The sequence below is a fragment of the Heterocephalus glaber genome, unplaced genomic scaffold (assembly GCF_053883595.1).
Source record: "Heterocephalus glaber isolate CG9 unplaced genomic scaffold, H.glaber_assembly_v1.0 deba00001472, whole genome shotgun sequence".
Taxonomy (NCBI): Eukaryota; Metazoa; Chordata; class Mammalia; order Rodentia; family Bathyergidae; genus Heterocephalus; species Heterocephalus glaber.
In genome coordinates this window covers 62142392-62164244 of record NW_028258315.1, presented here as the reverse complement: position 1 = coordinate 62164244, position 21853 = coordinate 62142392, and the positions used below count along the sequence as shown (strand labels likewise).

Here is a 21853-nt window from a genome sequence, read left to right as displayed (position 1 = left end):
TTCAATTATGCTATCCAAACTGAATAGAGAAAGAGAGGAAGAAAATGGAAAGTATATGTAAAAACAATGAAGCAAACAAAATTTTTATCCTGAAAAGTCATGAAATCTACACTGGAAGATGAGGGAAGTAAAACATGAGGCCCACCTATAAAAACCTTCAATGAAATGCTGTGAAGAATATATTGCAGTCACCGAGAAGTGGAGAAAGTGCTGGGTAACATTTTCCTAACCAAAGGAAGGGATGATGTACAGTTTGGTGTTTTGAAAGAAGAAAACAGGTTAGTCTACCACTGATGGACAATACTTCAAGCAAGGGTGGTATAAGGGACAAAAGTGTTCCAAGAGTAATGGAAGAATGAATCTGAAAAATGATATTGATAGTATATAGTGTACTAACTTTACAACAGATGCCATATCAAGAATTATTGTTTCTTAGCAGCAATAATATCTAGCATGCTATGACAGAGGACAGAGAATGTACTTAGTAGTAATGTTATATATATGATAAAATAAGAAATGATGAGATTTAAACTGACATTATAATTACACCAAATTGATTACTACCTGCTTAATTCATGAATCAAAATATTACATTTCCCTCATTAATATGTATATTATGTATCAATCTAAAATGTTTAAAAAGAAGGGGCCCAGAACAGCCAAAGCAATACTGGGCAACAAGAGAGAAACTACAGACATCACAATCCCAGATCTCAAGTTATATTACCAAACTACAGTGATAAAAACAGCATGATACTAACACACACAAAAAAATCTTGATCAATGGAACAGAATCAACATTACAAAGATAGCCTCAGAGATGAATATGATCTAATGTATACCAAAAATGTACCAATAAACAATGAATTTTTTTAAAATGAAATTTTTACTATTTATGTTTCTTCTCTGTGTTTGAATCTAATCCTCCCTTAAAAGAGGCTTCACCATGGAATCTTCTTGACTATGTTTAACATTGGTAGGATTTTTGAAACCCCTATGTATGTATAAATACAGCTATTAGTTAAAAAAATAACCTTAGGAACTTTCAGCAACTTTACCTTTGATAAATGGGTCAAAAACATGCTGAAGAAAAGTAAATTATTTTACAAATGATGCAAGGGCAACTGGTTATTCACATGCAAAAGAATGAATCTAGACTATATCTCTCACTCTGTGCTAAAATCAAATCAAAATGGATAAGAGTCCTAGATATTAAAACAGAAACACTGAATCTACAGGAAGATAAAACAGGTAAAACTCTTGATTACATAAACAAAGACAAGGACTTTCGGAAGAGAATCCAATTGCATAAGAAATAATACCAAGAATCAACAAAGGGATTACATCAAATTTAAAACATTCTACACAACCAAAGAAACAACCAACAGAGTGAAAAGACAACCTGAGAAATGAGGAAAAAAAAAATGTTTTGCCAGCTACTCCTGGAACAGAGTGATATTATCTAAAATAAAATAAACAAAACTAATAGATCCCAAAGAATAAAACACCTGATTTTAAAAATGGACAATTCAAATGAATACACTTCTCAGAAGTGGCCAATAAGTACATAAAAAAAAATGATTGGCATCTTTGGCCATTGGAGAAATGCAAATCAAAACAACATTGAGGTTTCATCTTACTCTAGTAAGAAAGGCTATCATCAAGATCTCAAAAAACAACAAATGCTGGCAAGATTGTGGGGGAAAAGGACTGTTGCTGATAATATAAATTAATAAAACAATTATGGAAATCACTATGAAGATTTCTCAAAAAACTAAAACTAAAAATTCTGTTTGACACAGTTATTCCCATATTAGTCTCAAAAGAGTTAAAGACTGCATATTACAATAATATATGAATACCCATTTTTATAGTAACACATTTTACAATAGGCAAACCCTGAAAGGGTCCTGTATGCCCAACAATAGATGTGCAGATAAAGAAAATATGGTGTATATATATATATATATATATATATTCACAATGGAGTACTACTCTGCTATAAGGGATGTATTTTGGTCATTTGTAGGTAAATGAATGCACCAGGAGACCATAATGCTAAGTAAAATTAATCCGAAAGAGGAGGTTAAATATCCCATGGTTTCTCTTATATGAGAAACCCAGAGTAGAAATAATTAAGAGCCAAATAAATGATAGATGATAAGAGAATTGGGGGTAGAATTTTGGAAATTGGAAAGGGATAGGGAGAGATGGGAGGGAATGGAAAGTAAAAATAATAGTTCGGTTTGCATGTGTAAAATTCCCCATGAAAAATATGTTCTTTTTGTATTGCAAACATGTACTAATAAAAACTGTGCACAATTTTTAAACATTTTAATTTTACTTTGTACAAAACATGAAGGGAAAGAGGATGAGCAAAGGAACTAAGATGTGTGTTACGTACATGTACCAACTTCCCACAAGGAATGTAAATGTTATGTACTACAAACATATAGTAATAAAAATAAAAGAATTAATCCTTTCAAGATTTCTAAGAGAACTCTAAGTTCATAAATGAGGCACTTCACTATGTATTGCATGCTCATATAAAAAGGGACATGCTGCTAGTAGTTGGCTTAAATGAACTAAAGATTACACATCATCATTACCCATGTCAACCCACAGTGTGTTTAAAAGATTCACATCCCTCTGCTCCCTAACACCATCACTGGCTGACACACCTCATTCCTTTTGGGCATAGAGATATTTCCATGTTATTGGATTGTGGGGGAAGAACCCCAGAAATCTTCCAGAAGGATGAAACAGATATCAATTTCAGTAGAAGACAATTTATACCATAGGACCTTTTATTGGTATCTTAGCCTTTTGTTTTCTGCCTTTCTTGTTTGTGTTTGGGGTATTTTTGTTTATTTATTTTGTATTTTGGTTGTTAACCAAGAAACGAAGCCTATTTTGGTAAACACTTATCAATGAGATTTTTTTTAATAGCATCTTACACTTGAAAGGTGGTGTGACTATGACAGAATGTAAGAAGTCCATTACCAAGCAAGGTGGGTGGTATTTTTGTAGCTCTAGGTGCCACACTCTGTAGCAGTCATGCCATGTGGCTGGAATGTGACAGCTATGTAGAGCTCAATAGTTCTCTGTAGGGATATCTGTCACTCTTGATTTTTGGAAAGTGTATAGTATACTTCTAAAACAGGAAAGAAATTGTTCCAAAATATTATAAAAACTAACTAAAATTCTCCCCTAACTCAACTTACCATTATACATTTTGTGCAGTATTTCATGAATGAAAAAAAATCTTTGCATAAAACTGTTTTTCTTATTTATCCCTAAATATAAATTTTCATATAAAAATTTCAAATTTTATTATGCTATATATTTTATTTCTTGACTTTTGTGCACCTTGTCATATATCATTTTGTACCTTCAAACTCCTAATTTTTAAGAACAATAGTGCTTACTGTAGAAAATCTATATATTACTAGTTTCCTGTTCTGGATATTTTCTCTGTTTCTAATGTGTTTGATACTTAAGAATAAAATAAACATATTTCTCAATATACTTTAAGTGTGCCCATGATTATTCCTTTAAGTTAAATCCCTAGAAACATGATTTTGAGGTCAATTAGAAAAAGGTCTGTGATGAATAAGATAGTTGCTTCCCAAGGTTTATCTAGTTTTAAAGTTCAGCATTGTTTTTAAAGTAAATGACTCTTACAACTCCACATGCTAGCTAGAAGACATCACCTGCACTGGCAATTGTTTCCACCAGGGCCTTAAAATATAACTATGAATACATCTATTAAATCTAAAAATAGCCCCATTTTACCAGTTCCTGTGCCTTGGAGGAGCTCTTGTTATGGCTCAGAGGATTGCAGAGGCTTGGGAGGAATATTGCTGTACCAAAATTAATAACTAAATAAACAAAAGTAAACATTAATTCAAATAAAAATCTAATTTCTATGGCTTTGATGAAAATGACCCCAACTAACATCAAAAATCATTTCTATTGGTACCTGAAACTTATCTTTTCCTTTTACCACAAAATGTTCCTTTAAGGACACAAATAAGATATTCCAATTCACTATTAAAGCAACCATTTACCCAGTGTTAGATAAGCCAGCCCCCATTTCAAAAGAAAATTAATGGCAAACTTCAATTTGATGCAAGTCAAAGCTACAAATATATTATGGAACTTCTTTCAAAAAATGACACAAAATTAAAATGAAATAGGCCCTAAAATTTAGGAATCAAATTGGGTAAAGTAAATCTTAGTTATAGGAGAAAATGAAACATTCTATAATAAGATCACAAATGATAAGGTGTAATAAAAACATGAAGTATGATACGTAAGGTCAGAAGGACTGATATAAAATATGAAATGAACACAAAAACTGCCTATTCCTAGTGACTCAAAGTATTTGGCTGTTACAAAAGAATTAAATCTCACATAAAGCTGAATAGTAAATGAGTTGAACTTGCAATACATCATACTTAAATCTCTCTAGGTGTTCCTAAAAAGTGTGTTACATTTTTTCCTAGAAATACGTAAGATCTAGGACAGAGTTAAATTAAAAAAAAAATAAGAACATGACATCATGAAATTTCAACAGTAGTATTCTATATATATAAAATGTGAAGATAAAGAGAAGTTATGGTTTGGGTAACAGTAAAATACAGTTAAAAATCCAGCAGAAAACCATTCTTGTAAAACACAGTGTGACTTACTTTTACCCTGAACCTTGAAATTACTAAGGCAAAGCCCACAGGAGGAGAAACTGCCAAAAGCATACTGACATTGAACCAGAGAGCAGTGTGACATTTATTCTGCACATGGATCTGATTTATTCACATTACCCTTTAACAAGAAATAAAACATCTTTAATTGTTTTCTGAAATCTATTTTTATGGCAGTACAAAGTTCCCAAGAAAAAGAAATACTTTTTCATTTCATCATAGTAGGGTTTCAACTCTGGTTTTGTTACTTGCTAGTTCATGATTAGGAACAGTTTCTGCAAGTCCTCTGAGCCTCTGTTTCCTCATCTGAGAAATGTAGATGAGACTTGTTATAAAAATTAACCAAGATGAAATTGAGAAAGTGATAAACACAATATGAATTACCCATCAACTCTCAAAAAACTTGGTTTCTTTTTTCCCTGCCATTCCTTAATCTCTAGTGGTAGCAAAAAATATGAGTTGATCTTAAGTGGACAGCTACTGTCTTTATACATGGTTAAAATCTGCCTCTATGAGATTGAATGAAAAAGAAGACGGGAACTAGAAATAACAGTGTAAGGATTTTTTTAAAAGTTTAGTTTTTCTTTTATACATTTCATAGCACCTGGCTTTCATCTTACTATAGAAGAAATACAAAATGGAAGACACTCTCTCTGACACCAAAATTCAGTAAGATAATAGCCTTGATAACTAGGCTATTGTCCTTCTAGGACTTTTACTAAATCATTAGCTTTATTCTTTTAACTTTACAGTACTGACTTATTTGGACTCATTGTAAAATGTCTCTACTGTGTAGAGATCAAGGCTTTCAAGTTGTACAGTACCAGGAGGTCTAGTCAATAGAATTCCACGATTTATCTTGGGATCCAACTACATGGAGTATAACCCAAATAATATGCAAAGAGATATTTCTGCCCCCATTAAAGATGGTTGGAGTCAAGCCAGTACCTGGAACTAGCCAGGGACTTTGTTGGTTGCACTGGCATTTGTTGTCCTGGTACCCTGCTTTCTCTCTCCTAGTTCTGTCTTTTAGTTTTATTTCTCAGACCTGCATCATATACTGGGCAGGGTACTGAAACCTAACTGTAGGGGTCTCCAATTGCTGGCACCTTGTGTCAGTTTCTAAATACATTGGTGACTCACCCCTGTGGGTCATTAGAAAAATTCTATGGTAAAATGTATAGACCTCAACAAGAGTTTGTAAATTGTTTAGCTAAAATTGTTTATTTAATTATTAAATTTTCAATTTTTTTTACAGCTAAAATTAAAAGCGAAATCATCACAAAATATCAGATCAATGGCTGGTCCAAAGGTAGTGAGTTATTTCAATTGATTGTTCACAGTCAGTTATAGATTGGACTCCGTGTTCTACTCTTTCCCCCTTCTCACTACTACACTTGACTAGTTCTAGTCTTGTTATGTATCTCTCTTTATCCTTCTAGCAAGACAAACATACAAAATCCTTTCATATCAAAGGTATATCTCTTTTACTTATAGCCTTCTTAATATTTTTCTTCCATTTCACTTACTATAAACAAATTTGTTATTCTATAACAAATTGGAAACCAACAAGCAAACATACATATTTTCTTGATAAATCACTCCCACACATCTTCTTGATGTACCTAGGCCAGTTGTAGGCACTTATTTTTATTGGCAATCAATTGGAGTAAAGGCAAGCTACATGTAGTTTCTATGGAAATTATTGTAAACAAGGCTCATAAAGGACAAGACAAAGCATTCTCAAATTAGGAACAGAATAGACAAGATATATGATTGCAATTAGAACATTGTCCTTCTAGTCAGGAGGTTTTAGTTGTGGGAATGGAATTGGGGTGCGAGTTACTTTGTCACATAGGCTTTAGCCAGACTCAGTTCTATAAACAATCCAATTGTGGGGTAAACTCTTTACAGCCTGCTTTAGGCATAATCAATATTACAGTCCTTTGCAGAAGGATGTATAATGGAAAGGAATTAAAACAATTTCAGTTGCCCACTAGAGTAGTGTAAAGGAGGAAAAAGTCAGAGAAAAGAAGCACGTAAAAGGAATACTTATGGGTATCCCAGTTGGGGAAGCATATTTTGGTAGTGGAATTCTTGTCTTCCAATTACATCTTAATCTGGGAGGATGCTGTCTTGGAGGTGAGGATGGAGGGGAGTTACATGAAAGCAGAGATTACATGTGCAGAAGCTGTTTTCTGGTTTTCCCCTGTGTCTGAAAAGGCAAAAGTATATCTCCAGCAAATGAACCATGGCTTGACTTGGATGTTCAGGTACAAAGGCTGTAGGATAAATGGGAATAAAAATCAGAGTGTAAGATGGCATTAACAAGATTTGGAATGATGCTGAGGTAACCAGAGAATGGGACACAGTTCTGCCCACACCAACACAAAAGATGTTAGTCCTAACTCTGGATGTCAGCAGGACTAAAAGCTCTGAACAAATGAGATTGCTCTGGGGTACAGAGTGAGAAGAGGCATAAATACTCCTTCCATTTTTAACCAGGCACGATCTTCATAAGAGGAGTAGCAATATTAGAGTACAGCAGTCATGGACAAAGTTTAGGGAATTGTATTCAAACAATCTGAACAATTTGACTATGTCCTTGATAAGATCTTAAGTTTTTATTGAAAACCTGCAGATAAGGTTGTAGGAAGGAAGTAGATAAAACCAATGCATGAAAGTATAATTTCTCTCTCCTTTATATCTAAGATGAGTAGGCATTCTATGAAAGACCCTGCAACTGACATCTGTATGACTAACAGCTTACAAAACATCTCCAAAAGAATTCTGGTTTTAAAACAAGGTTCTCAATCTGGAAGACACATGGACTTTTCCAGGAGGACTGGAACATCATAAAGTAAGAGAATCACAAAAAAAGATAAATATCCAAGGTGAGTTTTAACAATCTTGAAAGGCTAGAAAAATGACCAAGATCTTGCCTTCCTATATATGAAAACATATGACAAATCTACAAGAATCATAACAGTATAGTACTGAAGTAGAAAAGACAGATCTGTGAAACAGAACACCCTTCAAATAGACTTAGATAGATACAGATGGATATTTATATATTCATCAAATCTTTCCATCTCTATCTATATATCTATATACAATATGAATTTCTGATGTGAAAAATATACAGTTCAAAATAAAAAGTGGAGAATGAATAATTCAATAGAGTGGAAATCTGCAGATTACCATTTTGTAGGGGAAAATGTTAGATTCCTGTTTTGCATTCACTTGACATGCATGTATTTCCAAATGAACACATGATCAGAAGGTAGAAAATAAAACAAAATATTTATAAGATATGTATTTAGAGAATTTTACCTCTTCAGAAATAAAATAAAAATAAGTGATAGAAGAGTTACCATAATTATTTAATGAAAAGAACTTAAACTTATATATGTTAATAAACAATGCCAAGGTTCCACTGCTCCCAGCCCAGAGGGAGGGGCTTCAAGGCCAGCTTTCCACTGCTCCCAGCCCAGAGGAAGGGGCTTCTGAGCCACCATTCCACCACTTCCAGCACAGAGGAGGTGAGACACATGGGTGTTAACAGCACACACACACCCCAATCAAAATGAGAAGACACATAAACAAGTCTCAAAATCAGACTTCCAGACCACCTACACCAACCCCAAAGGGAAAGGAGATGGAACAATCTGATACTCAACCACCTGAATGCTTTCTACAGTGGTAATATTGGGAGTGTGAAAATGGACAAGAGAAATTTGTACTTTAATCTTGACTTCTTCATTAGTTTATTTTTCTTCCTCTTTTTTTAAAAAATGATATAAACTATAGAAAGGATTACTATTTATTTTAAAAGGTATTTAACAAAACTAGGATGTGAAATTATTTGTTGATTAGAATCACAACTTTAATTAGGAAATATTGGTTTATATGCCTAAAGATTTAATCTTGTTTGGGAGTAGGGATGGGGATAGTTTAACCAAGATGTGAAGAGTGGCTATAGGTAATTTACTAGGTAATTGATGTTATCTTATTTGTGCATTCTTTAAGCCCAACAATTATTATATGCTACCTTTTTTAAATCTAGAAAATCTCCATAAAATGGAAAAAAACTAAAAAAAACACTAACTAAATATGTATTTTAAAATATCTCTATTAGTCAGTCCTTACTAGAGAAACAGATATAATACAAGATATACAAATATATAAGAATTTATAAGATTGGCTTACAATGGTCATCTACAGAATCAGGTTTGGAAGGGTGCAAAAGGTCTGTCTGGCACTGGGGTTCCAAAGAATCAGGTCCAAGGGCTGCAGCTCTGCATAGTATCCTGTGGCGTTCCATACCAGGAGTACAAAGGGTCTGTGCTGGGAGCCAGGTGGTGGTGTCCAAAATGAAAGTGAAGACAGGAGTTTCTCTGAGGAAAACAAAAGCAATCCTTCCTTCTTCATTTCCCTTTATATTATTCTGGCAATAATCGTCCCTATGGTAGGTCTTTCACACCCAGAACTATGCTGAGACAATTCTGTTGGGTGTTACTTACTCAGGTTGACATAATCAATCAACTCTCACACTGTCTTTGAACTTACTACTTTCATAACTCTGAAATGAAGATCATTTATGTTTCATCAGGCAGGAAACAAGACTGTCTTTGGTTGTTCTCCTTGAAGTAGAACTTGAGATTTAGATTTTCATGGAGCAATTCATAACCAAAATTCTGTCAGGAGGGACCAGTAAAGGCATAGGGAATGCGAGGGGGGAGGAAATGTGAGAAACCAGTAAGGCTGTGATTTCAGGTATTGTCTCTCCAGGTCTCACTTGTCTCATTCCCACAGATGGCCTCTGGGCAGAGATTAATCCCAGCATTAGCCAATTTTAGGCAAAGCTGACTGAACTTCAATTTTTCATTGACTAAGGGTCTTCTGGAGGAAGGGGCTGGGCATGGCAGGAAGTGTGGTACTTTAGGTGGGTACACAGATTCCAGGAGCCAAGGGAAGCTCAGGTGTCAGCAAATAGCCAAAGCCAACACAAGTCAGGAGATGGAAGTGCCCACCAAGAAAAAGGAGTTGGAGGAGATCTGGACAAAGAACCAACAGTACCCACAGAAAGAGGAGTTAGATTTTATTTAATTTACATTTTTTTCTTTATTTAAAATATTGAGTTGAACAAATATCTTTTTCTTTTCTGGGACTATAGGAAAGAAAATCAACAATGACATATGAATGAAGTTGCCATAGTATCAGTTCTAGTGCAGAGTTTCTAAGAACTCTCAATAAAGTAAAATTTAAGAGCTTCAAATTTATACAGAAAAAATTCAAAGTTCCAATTATTTTACAGACTTAGACTTTTCTAAGATTAAAAGAGGGTTTCAGTTTCTGTTTCTATATTTCTTCAGGATCCATTTTCTTTTTCCAACTTGTGTTTTCTGGCATACATAGCAGAGATGCAATATTAATACTATTTTTTGTAGAACATTCTATATATTTCACAGAGATAATCCCATTATTTACTTCTAAATGATTTTAATGCATCCCTGGATACTAGAAAAATGAATGCTTTCAGAATTATTTTATACAAAATTTAAACTATAGTGCAAAGGAAATAACTCAAAATAAGACGTACCCAAAGACACAGATTAAGTAGTCATATACCCTACGGGCTGAGGTGTCACATACCACTGGCTGTATTTTCCCCACAGAATTCCCATACATTTACATACTTCTCCCCTGCAACTTTGGACAAATTCCTAAAACTGTCTTTGTCAGTCCTTATCAGTTTCCTAGTCAGGCTCAAGCACACAGTAGGTGCTGAGGAAATAGTTAGAATATATGAATCAATGAAGAACATGTCAGCCTTATTCTGACCTCTGTACTATAACTCATGTGGTTCTGTAGATCTAGGTTGTCTAGAATAGACTCATCTTTCTCTCCAGGTACAAATGCTTTTATATATTATTTTTTGTATTTTTTATATTGTTACCTGGCAAATAATCACAAATGAAGTGGTTTTAAACAATGCACATTTATCATCTCACCTTCTATGGGTCAGAGGTTCAGGCATAGCTTAGCCCATTCCTCTGCTTAGAGTCTCCACAGGGTTGTAATTAAGGAGTCATCTTGACAGCATTCCATTCTAGAGCTCAGGTTCCTCACACAAGCTCTTGCAGCTGTTGGAAGAATTCAGTTCTTTGTACCACAAAACCAAGTTTTCCATTTTTCTTATTGGCTGTTAGCTGGAGGCTCCTCTCAGCTCCTCCAGGCCCTGGCAGTCCTCTAACACAGGCCACCTAATAATATACCAGCTCACTTTAAATCCAGCAAGGAAGGGCCTCTCATCTTTCTAAACAGTGGTCAGAGTCATAAAGCAATAGCTATGGTCACTATGTTTACACCTGTATCTATGCTAGACCCCTCCTTATTTGAAGTTTTGCTAACAGTGGTTTGTTATTCACAGTCAACTGTAATCAAATAGAGTAAATGGAAAATCCAAGAAGTAAACAATTGAAAAATTATTTGTTTTATTTTCAATTTTTTTATTAGTACATGTTTACAATACATGCATTTTACAATCATCTTGAGAAGCTGGTGCATAATACAGGTCTCCAATCCCTCTCCCTCCTCTTCTAATTCCTTTTTCCCCCTTTTCAATCTGGTTGATATTATTAAACTTAGTTCATCTTTATGGTATATAATATTTATATTCATTCAGGTTATTAGGATCCTGTACATGACTTATCTTTGTTTTACTTATTTTCCCAACACCTCTCCCTCTCAAAAGTTTTAAACTGAGCACTGTTCTGAGTAATGTGATGAATTCTCATGTTATTCCTCTGTTCTGCCCAGGATGTGAATCAAGGTTTTGCCTCGCTTATCTACACTGCATATACTATATACCAATTAGTCACTTAGTAACTGTCTCAGTTGTCAGATCAATTGTGCAGGATCTTAGTGTTTGTGTTCAAATAACCTGTGTTTTACCTAATAATGGACCAAAAAATAAACAGATGCTGGCAATTTGGATATGCTAAAAAAAAGCCTGAAGTGTTTTCTTTAAATGAAAAGGTGAATCTACCAATGTAGAAAGTGTTGTCATATTTCTATCAAAGTTGAAGAAGCTAAATAATGATAAAAGATACCATTCAAAGCAAGTCTTTAGGGGCCAGGGATTTAGCTCAGTGGTTCTTCCACCTGCCTCGCAAGTACAAGGTCCCAAGTTCAATTCCTGGTACCAAATTAAAAAAAACAAACAAAAAAAGCAAGTCTTCCCTTGTGATGAAATTGGGATCTTCAGGAGGGCACCCAAGAAAATTTATATTTGTGAAATGGCAATGGAGAGAGAGAGAGAGAGAGAGAGAGAACATTCATGTAACTTGTATTACAATATATTGTTAAACTTTTCTATTTTATTAATGGTTATCTTAACTTCTTATTGTGCCTACTTTAGAAATTAAACTTTTATCACAGATATTTCTGTATATATAGGAAAAAACCCTGTAGTATATATAGGGCTCAGTATCATCTGCAGGATAGTTTCTGGCATTCACTAGAAATTTCAGACATTCACTGGAAGGCTTAGAACATGGAAAAGAGGATACAGAGTGACAGCCTATCCTTTTTGTCATATTCTGTGATTTGGAAGCAATGCACAGGCTCTGCTGATACTATAGAGAAAGGGATCACACAAATGTGACTCATTTTTTTTATGGTGACTTTGACACATTATACATATCCTATTGCTTTCAAAGTCAAGCTCAACTCACTGCCTAATCATTTGGTCTCCTAACAACAGATTCTAGAGACAATAGAAATAAGCATTTGCTTAGGTTGGTACTTTTCATCATTTCACATATCCTGTCACATATATATGCACACATGTAGGTTATGTGCTTAATAGGTACAGCTTGAGAGCCCCCAAAGCTATAATCTTAGAAATATCTATAGTCTTAATCTGTCTTTTGGCACATTATCCAAAAAATCAAAAAGTTATGATATATTTTCTGATGGTCACTCAGAATTCTCACTTCTTTGTCATTTATGGGCCTTCATTTTGGACCACAAAGATATCATATCTTTTTAAAAATTAATTTTGTTGGTATATTTTAGGTATACATTATGATCACATTCATCATTGAGAATTTGTACTTGTACATAATATATCTTAGTTCTTGTTTTTTCCTATTCCCCTTCATTCCCTTCGACCCCTCCCTATTTACAAAAGCTTTGTTTATGCTTTTTCTTTCTTTTCTCATATTTTTTCTTTCTGTTTTTTTCCTTTCCCCCACCCTACATACTTCCTTTTACCCTTTAACTTTTCCTTCCTATTTCATATGATCTATTTTGCATTTTGGTCCTCATTTATACTGTCTCTCTAGTGTAAGAAAGATACCGCATCTTAAGAAAGCCTCTGGGCTATGCTCCATGGTCCCTGACTTTGCAAACCCCACATCACCTGCACACTCTACTCCCCAGTCCTCTCACCTCACAGTTTTCTCCTACAATCCTCAGGGCACAAGCCAGGTATTTTCTTTACTTTAAATATTTTGAAAGTAATTAAATATTTCATATTTCTGAGTATATTTCTGGTAAATATGTCAGGCTAAAAATAATTTATCATTTTTGTTTAGGTAAGAAATGATTAAAATAACATTTCCAAAAATTCAAATAAAGCAAAATACAAAATGGGAAGCATGTATTAAATAAGGCAAACTATATTGATGATGAAGTAAAACAAGCATATACATTTTGTTTTAATATATATAAATAGTTCTGGTTTAAAATTATTTTTATATTAGTGTTAATTTTTCCCAACATGAATTTAAAAATAACTATAATTTTGTAGATAAATCTGTGGACCCCCAATGCTAAACATATTTGTTATCTACATTTAGCTTTCATTTCATAAACAGGTAAATGGTTCTACATGCTGTGTTAGTTTCTAAGGTACATAAAGTCTGACAAAATTCACATCATCCTTGATGCTAAAGAAGCTCACTCTAAACTCTGATGTTATGAAATACAAGAAATTTTATAATTGAAATATATGAGAGGGCAAAATCTCACGACAATAGGACCAGTGATGGTCAAGACCTATACAATTAGACGCAGTTAAAGGGACACCTCTTTTTGATTTACTGTTGTCTTTGAGAGCATCAAGATTTAATTATAAGTTTTTTAAACATGCACAAAATCTATGTGTTTATAGTTTCACAGATTTTTAAAATATGGGGTTATTCATTTATTAACTTCCCAGCATGAGGCTGTCTTGGTGTGTCGATGAATTTCAGAAAATCAAATAGTGATGTTTAGTATTCTGATGATTCCCAAACACTCGCTTTTACTGACTAGAGTTTATTTAAAGCTAAGAAAGATAAAGAGGTGAATTATGAACAAATTAGGATGCTTTGCCCAAGGAACTACATGGGATGAAATAATTGATTTTCTACCCTTCTATGGTTTATACAGTATTTCTTTTGTTAGAATCATTATTCAGTATTTCAAATTCTAACATTGTTCATGCTGTTTTAGAATGACTATATCAGTATTTTTTCCTCTATGAAAAAGAAAAAAATCTTCTAAATATGTTACAAAACTGCAGCTAAATATACCTGTATATTTGAGATGTTCTTTGATGATCAGGATTTAAATACATGTAGGTCAAAATGGTGGCATCAAATTGTGTATCTAAATAATTCCTTGTTTGTGTGTTTAGTCTGTTTTATTTAACACACTATGAGCAGTACTGATTCTGTACCACTGTAATTTAAAAGGCACACTCCCAATCAATGATTCATTTTAATGAAATATAATAAGGTTTTAAATGAAGCAGCCCAAATAGATACTTCTTTTGAATGGACCATTTATACAATGCCTAACAAATATATTGCCTGTGTTTCAATATCCAAGCCTCAACAAAAATCACCAATCATTTTTTCTAGTGTAATTGATTCAATAATTAAATTACTGAAATATCAAAAACACGAATGAGTCATGGTGTTCTCGGACATTATCACTTACCTACAGATGTCACCATTCTCATCTCAGTCACACAGATTTTAAGGAAAACTACATCCTCCTCATGACATAAGGGTAAGGGCATATTTTATACCTTGTGGCACAGTCAATCCTCAACTTCAGCTCAGAACAGAAGTGACAGTTAAAAAAAGATGAGCTGGATATAGACCAGCACCACCTACAAAAGTGAGACCGGCTGATCTGATCAGTATTGCAAGAATTCAAACTCAGAAATACAAAGAAATCAGGAAAATTAATAGTAAGAAAAGAGCATAAAGGAGAAGAGAGAATAGAAAATATTCATGGTCAAAGAAGGCAAAAAAAAAAAAAAAACCCAAATTAAAAATTCTGGAATAGGCAAAAGAAATAGGTAGTATGTCAAGATGGGGGGTTGTGAAAAACAACTTATTTTTCTGAAATTTCTACAGATTTTTATTATTCCCATCTATGTGAACTACACAATTTTTTGTTCTTTCTTTGAAATGTCTTCAATATTTCAGTTTCTAACTATAGATAAACAACAGTAGCAAAAATTATTTTGTTACAAAGAGCCTTGTGTGATACAGAAACTATTAAATAACTTGTACAATATAAACAGTGACCAAGCTGATTGTATAGTGAATGTAAAATCCAATAGTTGGATCCCAGTGGCCTACCTACAATAATCAGTTTTTATATTAGCTTTTCATTGATGGGACACAACATCTAACACCCACAATTTAAAAGAGATGTTTAATTTGACTCACAGTTTCAGAAGATTCAGTCCATGGCTAGCTAACTCCAAGGTGGGAAAATAACAGCAGAAGAGTGAGGCCAAACAAAGATGTTAGTTGATGGCAGCTGGGAAACAGAATAAGGAAATAGGGTCAGAAAAATATGGTCCAGGTACCAGATAGAGATCCCAAGGTAAATGCCTTCAAGAACAAGCCAGACAAACCCAGAACTATGCTTTACTAATTCCCCAGACAGCCCTTGAGCTAATCAAGTTGAAAATTTTATGATTAATTACCACAATCTGCTAGCACTGAGTAATGCATATACCTCTAATTCAGAGTAGGTGAAAATATGCCAATCAATCTGCATTGAACTTTGCCTTTGCTGACCAGCACAAGAAATGTGATCACAAAGTTCCAAAGTTGCAGGAGAATTCAAATATAGGTATTTTTAACTTGGTTAGAATTGGATGATAAAAATACGAGTTGATGGTATTTATTTATTATTTTTTTGGTACCGGGGATCAAACTTGGAACCTTACGCTTGTGAGACAGGTGCCGGAACCACTGAGTTAAATCCCTGGTGATATTTAATTTTTGATAGTATTTGTTGAGTGGTTTTACAGTACCTACCTCATCTTTTGTTAATTGTTACTTCAGATCTATAGCTGAAGCCAAGGAGCAGCTGTGTCACTAGGTATAAAACATGCCTCATGTCATTTTATTATACTATCCCCCACCATAAGATCAGTCATCCTTCTACATCCACAGATATTGCATCCATGGGTTCCACAGACAAAAGATAGAAGATAATTAGGAAACCAGTTGTCTCCACTGAATTTAGAGACAGAGAATGTCCAGAGATCATATCCAAATACTATGCCATCTCATATAAGATTTTTGTCTCCACAATGAGTCCTAGAGTCAATACTCTGCTGATCCCCAAGGATAACTGGGCTTCAGAAAGTCTTAGAGAAAGTAGCAATTTGTGATATCATCACTACTGTATGTACACAGAGCTTCCAAGAAAAGCTTTGTTTGTGTTATTTGTATGCTTTTCTTAGATCAGAAGCCAATATTAACAGCCAAGTGCATAGTGACTCTAGCTTGCACTGTGGCTTACTGTAGGCTAGGGCTAATGGACTGTGGGACATACTGTTAAGACATAATGTGATGAGAAATCACAGCTGCCACTGAGCAGTCTCATAAATGTGCATCTTTAGTAACCTTAAATCATCTAGAACACTTGAATCGTGAGTCCAGAGAGGGCAATAAGAAACATATGGCACAGAGTGAAGAGGCTGCAAGGGAACAGCCAACTATAAACAAAAGGCTGAACCTCTTTGTATTTACCATTATAAACATTTCATTTTCCAATATACTGTCCTTATGTTTTGATCAATTAATGTAGAAATTCTTCAACAATTAAGACAAATATTTGTAGAAGACAAGTATCTTTGATAATTTCTTCATTACTGACCAAATAATAGAAATTTACTCCAATGAATATGTAATGATGTTCCAGTGAATAATGTTACGTTTAAAGATTATTAAGGAAAAGGCCATAATTCTATTTTCCTTCCATTTTAATATTCCATAGTCACTGAACATGTTCAACCACATAAGATGAACTCTTACTATCTATACCAGAGTATATTAACTGCCTGCCACAAAACAGAAACAGCCATTTATACCATTTTTGGATCTAGAAACCTATATTTGACCCACTGTGACTATTCATTGCTGCCCTTATGTAGGCATAACAAATAGAACTTGCTCATTTATTAATTCTTTCAACAGTCAAGTGAGTCTTTGTACCACAAGTAACAATAGGTACCAATTTTTGAAGCAGTAAGAATTGACAGGTGAGTGAAATATATGGAAATCACACTGAAATATTTTGAGTCTACAATAAGATCTCTGCTTTCCTAAGCTATCCAACATGAGCATTCTACTAAATTAGAGGGATTTTATCAGGTTTTTAAGAAATAAATGTATTTGCTCTTTCATGTTAGGCAGCATGGTCCTCTGTAGATGTTGGTTTGACCAGACTACAGATGTCATGTACCAGTTATCTTTAGAGTCAATCACTGTAACAAAATCCCCAGGGTAATTAACTTATAAAGAGAAAAGGTTTATTTTACTACACAGTTTTGGAAGTTTCAGCCCATGATTAGTTGGTACTGTTGCTTTTGGCTCAAGGCAGCACATCATGGCAGGAAGAGAAAGAAGTTAAGAAGGGGTCAGGGTTTCATAATCACCTTCAAGGTCATACTGCTAGTGACCTAAGCTCACCTCTTAAAGTTTCCAGTACCTCCCAATAGTGCCATTCTTGGAATAGATCAAGCCTTGAACACACGGAGCTATGAGGAACAACCCAGGCCCCCAATACAGTAATGTATCTGGACTAATGAAGTTTGATAAGGGTGGTACAAGCAACAGCACCATTTCCCACAGTTAATGCCTAGAGTATCAGTAAAGCGGGGGTGTGTCAGAGGCAGAGGAACACTATCTGTCTGCAATGACTGCATTAATTTGACTTAGAGTCCTTTAGGTCAGGTTACATTTCCTTATGGAGTGATCTATTTCTTCATGCTGGGATAGATACAGTCCCATAATCTTGTTATTACTGCTCATATGATTTATTTCTACTTATATTATTCTAATCAAGTAGATCTCCCTATTGTGTCACTGAATATTCAGCAGGGACAGGCCAAACTTTTGCATGCACTTTGGCCTTTTCCCGGAAAGGACTCTGAATCTCATTCCCCAGTTAGAATTATTCTTTATGCTGCAGGCTTAAATACTACTTTTTGTTTGTTTGTTTGCTTTTTTGGTACCAGGGATCGAACTCTGGACATTGTGCTTGCAAGGCAGGCACCAGAATCATTGAGCTAACTCTCCGGCCCTTAAATACCACTTTTTAAAAAACTTCTCAAGTCACACTATGTTTAATCAATCCTGTATTTACTGAAATTTTACTGCATTACTTGTTCCTATAAACCATTTTAGACTTTCCATACATAAAGCTGCTTGTAGCATGCTATCATTTTTTTCCTATGCTTATGTTTTCATTAGATAACTGACTTACAAGTTACCAGAGAGCAAGGATTAAGTCTATTTCATCTATCCTTTTTTGTGTATAAGAATATACTTCTGTACCCACAGACACATGTCCATGCACAGGAGAAAACTGGGTCCACTATGCTAGTGTATAAATTCTTCATAATCTGGGAGAACATTGTAAAACTTTTCCATCACTTTAATAATCTACCTTTCTTCAGGTGGAAAATAAAAATTGTGATGATATTTCTATTTAGTTCTTCTTGCTAAGACTAATGTAATTTGTAGCTTTTTATCAATTAGTAGGAAATAGATCATGAGGCTCTTAAATATACTGTTAGGAGAAAATATCTTAGCAATTGGCTATGCAAGCAGAATAGTAATAATAATACCTGGATAAGAATGGGAAAAAATTTTAAGTTACATCAATTTTCCAAAATTAAATCCATCTTATTTTGGTTTAGTTTAGAAGACATTCTATAATCATTACATTACTGAGACAAAATACCCAACACCCAAAATTAAAGGGGAAAATGTTTATTTGGCTTGCAATTCATTGAAGTTTCAGTCCATAATCAGCTGGCTCCGAGACAAGGTGGCAAGGGGTAACAGTTCATGGTGGCCAAAGGTAGCAAAGAAACAAGAGACCTTAACAGCATCTTTCTGTCCCTTTTATCTTATTCAAACACTTAAAGGGAGTACCACTATGGCCCTTAATTCTAGTGCCCTCGGGCCTAGCCCCACCAAGAATCACACACTCCAGATTCAGCCACCTTTGAAAATGCAGGAGGGTTTGGAGGAACAGACAATCACAAGCTATAACAATGACTATTTTGACACTATGTTCCATGGGACCAGTTTAAATACAACTCTGTGCTCCTAACATAGACTCCATGCTTGCTTCTTACCACTTTCCAGATGATCGTGATGCCAGTTTTGCATCCAATTATTTCCCTGTGAATTCTACCCTGTGTTCTGCATACTGACCTGGAGCCTAAGACATAATAAACTAAGTCCAACAATGACTCCTAACAGTGGTTTCACTTGTTCTTTGAGTTGAAGTTGTCCTTTAGAATCAATGAATGATTTTCTGTCCTATCATAAATAAAACCATATTACAATAAATGATTGTAAATCAGTCTTGTCATGAATAAAGTAGTGATGTGGTAGACAAAGAACTTACAGAAAACATACAAAAATGATTAGAGGATAGAAACAAAATAAAATGCAATAGGGCTTGTATTGTAAAGACACTAGGAGAGCAATCAAAAATGAGACAGCTGGGCTCATATCACTACTGCCGACCAATAAAATATGAAGGAAAGAAGATTGTTGTGGTTTGATTTAATAATCCCCAAGTAGAGACTGGAGATGAAAAGATCCAGAGTGACCTGTAAGAAAAAGTCAATGCAACCTCCATAAGTGCCAAGCCAAAAATGATGCTAAGTGGAGTCTATTTTGAAGACTCACCCCCAAAACAAATGCTATCAAATATTGAATGTTTCCTTTGGAAATTATACAGCAGTTGTCAATTCCAATATGAAAAGGTGGAAGACAAGGAGCTGTGCAAAGCAGCTGTTTTATATTTGTGGATGGTTTGGGAATCTGAACAATTCAGGCCTAATGATGCTTTCATCATGGGCTCACTTTATCAGAAACTTATAATCTGAAATATGCCTACTTAATGGATTTATCGTGGTGAACTAGAGAGTCATTTTCAACTGGGCCAGAGAATCATTGTTATAAGCTTCAGGAATACAAGTGGATTTTACGGCATAGATTTATGACCAATTTAAAGAATAAATTTTCGAGAGGGAAGGGTGATAGTATTTCTTTCTGAGCAGTAATGACCGGGTGACTTAGTAACAAGGTCAAACCATGAAGCCACAGAGAGAAGCCTGTGCAAGTATAATAAAGGTCAAGATGATTTCCCCAGGCTAGAGTCAAAAGACAGAAGTCAAGAGAGGAGGAGGGGAAGCAGAGACAAAAAGAAGATGCCTCCCAGACCACTAGCACAGAAACAAGCATGTCTCAATCCCAACACATTCATGGTCACTGAGGGACAGACCAGAGAGCTGGTCTGCCTGAATCTTGAACTTTAATGATAAAGACATTCGTAGTTTCTCAGATTACAGATCATATTGATGATTTGTATTAACCACCCAAATAAAGACTTCTAAATGTACTATCATGTACCTAAGTGAGATCTCAAATATAGATGGTATTATTTCCAAATACCTTTAGAGTTTCATTTCTAGACATGGCTGATTACAATATGATATACGCTCTGTCAAAATCTCTCCTAAATTATGTTTACTTTTTCATATAAAGAGACTTTAAGCCTTTTTCATTTAATTATTATTACTTAAGAAAAATCTTAGGATTTGAAGAGAAATTAGTGTTTTACCATTCCTATTGTTATGAATTTATCCCAAGACTAATATGCCTCATTCTCTTCCTATAGTACACAGGTATGAGAGTTTCTAGTTCAGGTGCTCGTCAGTTTCAAATAGTATTTCGGCAAGATCATTATTGAACACAATTACTTGAGACTATTTTCCAATTCAGTGAAAATAAAGCATTATAAATAAACAGACAACGCTATTATAAATTCTTATTATAAATTATTATAAATAAATTCTTCTGTAGACCATGAGAAATCCTGTATGAAAAACTCCTGCCAAGATTTAAATTTCTGGTGTTCAAATCTGTCTATATATGCTGATTATAATCATTTTCCAAAATCTTAATGTACTACACTGTTTGGTTCAACAGTGTGTGATCCTGATAACTTTCATGGAAAATTATTTTCTGATCTCTTATTATACAGTAAGTGTCAGTATCTGGTTAAAATATGCATAAGAAGGGAGAAGAATAATTTGGGTGGAAAAGTTTTGAACTGGCTTTCATTGAAACATTTATCATTACCATCTGTAAATTAATACGTCTTTCTTGCTCTTTTTTCTTCATCTGAAACTGAGTAATAAGTCTCTGAAAAGAGAACATCTTTTGTTTTCTTGTTGACTGAGTATTGAGTTCATGGTTGAGAAAAATCCATTATTTTCAGAGGCATAATATCCAGGTTAAAGTTTTTCATACTCCTGGTGAGAAATTTCTAGCCTTTAGAAATTTATGCTCTATGATCAAAATGATTTAATTGTGTGTTCATGAATATGTATTAGAAGGGAGTACACAAAACTAGAAATAAATCATGTTAGAATGCTAAAATTAGTAAGAAGTATTTTTTCACTTTTCTCCAATAACTTGAAAAGTTTTGGGGATATTGACTTAAAAAGTAACTCAATTTGTAATATTCAATAATATTAATGAACAAAATAATAAAAATGATTCTATCTATAGCAATTTTCTTATAATGAATTATCA

The 21853-nt window shown here is 34.2% G+C and overlaps 1 long non-coding RNA gene across 2 annotated transcripts in view; it reads right to left on the bottom strand.

The window, feature by feature from the left end:
* Window positions 1-8962: 8962 nt before the first annotated feature.
* Window positions 8963-21853, bottom strand: part of LOC110351058 (uncharacterized) — an 87254-nt gene continuing 74363 nt past the window's right edge. The window contains exons 2-4 of one of the 2 annotated variants that reach the window (XR_002398064.2): window positions 15440-15533; window positions 10718-10849; window positions 8963-9100 (exon numbers count right to left, since the gene is read on the bottom strand). This is a non-coding gene — a long non-coding RNA (uncharacterized LOC110351058). Of the gene's footprint in view, window positions 9101-9868; window positions 10109-10717; window positions 10850-15439; window positions 15534-21853 lie in introns of those variants that run through there. The other variant, XR_015439255.1, reaches the window with a different exon arrangement.